The following is a 5773-nucleotide window of genomic DNA, read 5'->3' on the forward strand; positions in this document are numbered from 1 at the left end:
CTGCTGGTGTTTCTTGAGGTGATAGAATCTGGACAGACTCTTCTCTGACTTGTTAGCATCATGATGTTGAGGCTCCCCAGAGGATCCATGATAGTCACGTCTCTCTCCTGTGTGAACAAGTCAGACAGATAGTTAAAGGCTCACAACAGCAGAACTCCACTGAAAAAGGTGATGCCAACAGCGTAGCCATGATACTGTACAACAATTGACGTCTGTAATGAATGTTAAAATTACTTGACAATTGTCTTAAGACAGTCAAGTGAGCAACAATAGTCATATTTAGTCTTGTTTTCACATTAGTAGTAACTAGAAATAAGTAAAAGGTGTTGAACTCCTAAGCAGTGTGCCAGGCCACTTTTGTTCTCAAATATAAGCACCTTTTTCTGTGTTTGCTAAAATTGCGACAAGGGCGATGCACACACAATTTGATTGCAGAAACACCTCCCTGCTAATGCAGAAACCGCTAGTTATGGATGTAGTATATCTGCCTGGAGCAAAAATGGTGAGCAAGTGGCTTAAGCTGTGCCATTAGAGATTCTGGGTTCGAGTCCAAGCTCTGTTGCAGCCGGCCGAAACCGGGAGGCCCATGGGGCGACACACAATTGGCCCACCGTTGTCCGGGTTAGGGGAGGGTTTGGCCGATTTTGATCTTAAGTAACTCTTCCCACAATCAAAACAGTGGTGAGATTTCTCTCCTGTGTGTACTCGCTGGTGTATTTTAAGTTCCGATGAAGATTTGCAGTAAGATTTCCATGTGAGAGATCTTCGTCTCTGCAGGTGTTTCTTGAGGTGTTCTGATCTGGAGAGACTCTTCTCTGCCTCTTCAGCATCAAGAGGTTGTTGAGGCTCCCCAGAGGACCCAAGATAGTGAAGTATCTCTCCTGTGTGAACAACAAAGTCAGACAGATGGTTAAAGGCCCACAACAGCAGAAATCCACTGTAAAAGGTGATGCCAACAGCGGAGCCATGATGTTATACAACAATTGACGTCTGTAATGAATGTTACAATTATTTGACAATTGTCCTAAAATGAGCAAGAATAGTCATATTTTTTTGTCTTGTTTTCACATTAGTAGTAACATGATGTTTGTAGGCTAGAAATAAGTTATTAAAGTTGTTGAAATCCTAAGCAGTGTGCCAGACGACTTTTGGTGTCAAATTTTGGCCCCTTTCTGTGTTTGCTAAAATTGCGGCACGAGGGCGATGCACACACAATTTGCAAAAACACTTGCAGAAACACCTGCCTGCTGATGAGGAAACCGATAGTTATGGATGTAGTATATCTGGTAATGAGGAAACCACTAGTTATGGATGTAGTATATCTGGTAATGAGGAAACCACTAGTTATGGATGTAGTATATCTGGTAATGAGGAAACCACTAGTTATGGATGTAGTATATCTGGTAATGAGGAAACCACTAGTTATGGATGTAGTATATCTGGTAATGAGGAAACCGCTAGTTATGGATGTAGTATATCTGGTAATGAGGAAACCGCTAGTTATGGATGTAGTATATCTGGTCATGAGGAAACCACTAGTTATGGATGTAGTATATCTGGTCATGAGGAAACCACTAGTTATGGATGTAGTATATCTGGTCATGAGGAAACCACTAGTTATGGATGTAGTATATCTGGTAATGAGGAAACCACTAGTTATGGATGTAGTATATCTGGTAATGAGGAAACCACTAGTTATGGATGTAGTATATCTGGTAATGAGGAAACCACTAGTTATGGATGTAGTATATCTGGTAATGAGGAAACCACTAGTTATGGATGTAGTATATCTGGTAATGAGGAAACCACTAGTTATGGATGTAGTATATCTGGTAATGAGGAAACCACTAGTTATGGATGTAGTATATCTGGTAATGAGGAAACCACTAGTTATGGATGTAGTATATCTGGTAATGAGGAAACCACTAGTTATGGATGTAGTATATCTGGTAATGAGGAAACCGCTAGTTATGGATGTAGTATATCTGGTCATGAGGAAACCACTAGTTATGGATGTAGTATATCTGGTCATGAGGAAACCACTAGTTATGGATGTAGTATATCTGGTAATGAGGAAACCACTAGTTATGGATGTAGTATATCTGGTAATGAGGAAACCACTAGTTATGGATGTAGTATATCTGGTAATGAGGAAACCACTAGTTATGGATGTAGTATATCTGGTAATGAGGAAACCACTAGTTATGGATGTAGTATATCTGGTAATGAGGAAACCACTAGTTATGGATGTAGTATATCTGCTAATGAGGAAACCACTAGTTATGGATGTAGTATATCTGCTAATGAGGAAACCACTAGTTATGGATGTAGTATATCTGGTAATGAGGAAACCACTAGTTATGGATGTAGTATATCTGGTAATGAGGAAACCACTAGTTATGGATGTAGTATATCTGGTAATGAGGAAACCACTAGTTATGGATGTAGTATATCTGGTGATGAGGAATCCACTAGTTATGGATGTAGTATATCTGGTAATGAGGAAACCACTAGTTATGGATGTAGTATATCTGGTAATGAGGAAACCACTAGTTATGGATGTAGTTTTTTCTCTCTGCCTGGAGAAAAAATGGTGAGCGACGATTTTAGTTTTTCACAAGGCATTCTGAATATTACAGCACACTATCAGGTGTGCTACTGAAGGAAACTCACATTAAGCTCTGTGTCTATTCACTAACTCACCACCGTGGGGGAAAACTCGGGGGAGTTCTCATAGGCTGACTGCAAAAATAGCCTCCATTTACAGGTTGTTTATGAGTGCATTTCACATTACTTTTGGATTATAATTGTAACGCTTGTTTGAATGTCCTGTTTGTGTTGTTGTAGCAAATCAACTGCTTTATACATAAACACTTAAACCTGTAAAATGCTCTTTGGCTAGCTTTGCCATCAGCCTGACAGAGGGTTGTACACTAAGTATTTGCCAAATTTGCCCATAACATCACCTAACAATAACATAGACCTACTGTAGGACCCATAACTTCACCTAACAACAACATAGACCTACTGTAGGACCCATAAGTTCACCTAACAACAACATAGACCTACTGTAGGACCCATAAGTTCACCTAACAATAACATAGACCTACTGTAGGACCCATAACTTCACCTAACAATAACATAGACCTAGGACTATATATTTAATATTTCAGGTGAAACAAGGAGACTAAAATGTCTTTGTCATGACAATTCATAACCTGATCACCAGATAATTTTGTGAATAATCCCACTAGGCTACTCTGTAATGTGTTGTCATTCTAAATGTCCTGAATAAAGGAAAATAGCTCTGTGTGTTGTACAATAGCCTATCCATCAAGGAACAGATCTCTACACATTATGAGCTAAGTATCTCCGTTTCCAAACGGACTAACGAGACCCTACTGTAAATCAAGTAGACAATAACACATTATAAATATCGATTTGTTTGGGATGTTGGATCCAACGTGGAGCACGGCATAACTGTCTTTACCGGTGTAATGAATGAAGAACTACATTTGACTGGCATGCAGAAAATGATTTCCTGGATCAGCTGATGATAGTTGAACATGTGACTGTAACTAAACAGCTACAGTATTAAGTATTATGCATAATTATTTAAGAACCGCATTAATGACAGTATCCATTTGGGAGTTGTCAATAAAGTTAAGGTGACTCTCGGTTAGAACCATTGGATTTAGTAAACTGAAATGATTTAGGATTTCTGTGCCCATGAAAACTGTTTTCCCAGCGTAACATAAGGAGACACTAAATGTTACGTAGGTAGAGAGCATTTCAGCGATCTGAATACAAAAAAACTGTCCGACAGCAAGATCCAGTATTTAAGTTAAAGTTCATCATATGACAAGCTTAACGTTATGACTATAACTACTGTTCCCTGAAGGAGGGAAACTAGGTACAACATACTATTAAATCCACACGTTATGACTATAACTACTGTTCCCTGAAGGAGGGAAACTAGGTACAACATACTATTAACCTCTCTGGGCTAGGTGGCACCAAATCGTCCCACCTACGTAACAGCCAGTTGAATCCTGTGGCGCGATTTTCAAATACCTTAGAAATGCTATTACTTCAATTTCTCAAACATATGACTATTTTACAGCATTTTAAAGACAAGACTCTCGTTAATCTAACCACACTGTCCGATTTCAAAAAGTCTTTACAACGAAAGCAAAACATTAGATTATGTCAGCAGAGTACCCAGCCAGAAATAATCAGACACCCATTTTTCAAGCTAGCATATAATGTCACAAAAACCCAGAAGACAGCTAAATGCAGCACTAACCTTTGATGATCTTCATCAGATGACACACCTAGGACATTATGTTATACAATACATGCATGTTTTGTTCAATCAAGTTCATATTTATATCAAAAAACAGCTTTTTACATTAGCATGTGACGTTCAGAACTAGCATACCCCCGCAAACTTCCGGGGAATTTACTAACAATTTACTAAATTACTCACGATAAACGTTCACAAAAAGCATAACAATTATTTTAAGAATTATAGATACAGAACTCCTCTATGCACTCGATATGTCCGATTTTAAAATAGCTTTTTGGTGAAAGCACATTTTGCAATATTCTAAGTACATAGCCCAGCCATCACGGGCTAGCTATTTAGACACCCGGCAAGTTTAGCCTTCACCAAAATCAGATTTACTATAAGAAAAATGTTATTACCTTTCCTGTTCTTCGTCAGAATGCACTCCCAGGACTTCTACTTCAATAACAAATGTAGGTTTGGTCCCAAATAATCCATCGTTATATCCAAACAGCGGCGTTTTGTTCGTGCGTTCTAGACACTATCCGAAATGGTAAATAAGGGTCGCGCGCATGGCGCATTTCGTGACAAAAAAAATCTAAATATTTCATTACCGTACTTCGAAGCATGTCAACCGCTGTTTAAAATCCATTTTTATGCAATTTATCTCGTAAAAAAGCGATAATATGCCGACCGGGAATCTACGTTTCGGTAAATAGAGGGAAAAACAGAAAGACGGGGGAGGCCAGTGCACGAGCCTAAGCCCTTTGTCCTCTGATAGACCACTTAGCAAAAGCGCTCGTGTGTTTCAGCCAGGGCATTGAATTACGTCATTCAGGTTTTCCCGGGCTCTGAGAGCCCATTGGAGCCGTGGGAAGTGTCACGTTACCGCAGAGATCCTTTGTTTTGGGAAGAGATGTCAAAGAAAGCCAATAAATGGTCAGACAGGCCACTTCCTGTAAAGGAATCTCTCAGGTTTTTGCCTGCCATATGAGTTCTGTTATACTCACAGACACCATTCAAACAGTTTTAGAAACTTTAGGGTGTGTTCTATCCATATATAATAAGTATATGCATATTGTAGTTACTGGATAGGATTAGTAACCAGATTAAATCGGGTGCGTTTTTTATCCGGCCGTGTAAATACTGCCCCCTAGCCCTAACAGGTTAAATCCACACCTCGCTGGAAGCCCCGCATTCCACAGGTGATGAGCGTGAGACTTGGATATATTCCTTAAATGATTTAATCCTTAAATGTAATACCTCACTTCACCGACCCAGGAAGTGGAGGAGCCAAACAGGTGTTGTAACTCGTTCATAACTGGCATGCAGATCGGTAGAAATGGTAAGATAAATTGGCACTTCAAACGGAAATGGAAAAAGTTTGCCTATTTTACCGGAAACTTCAGGAGCGTAATGTCAGAATTAACGAAGGCCAGCAGCAGGTGGGGAATTGGTTATTTTCTTCTGGTTATATTGACCTCT

This window comes from Salmo salar, unplaced genomic scaffold (genome assembly GCF_905237065.1).
Source record: "Salmo salar unplaced genomic scaffold, Ssal_v3.1, whole genome shotgun sequence".
Lineage (NCBI taxonomy): Eukaryota > Metazoa > Chordata > Actinopteri > Salmoniformes > Salmonidae > Salmo > Salmo salar.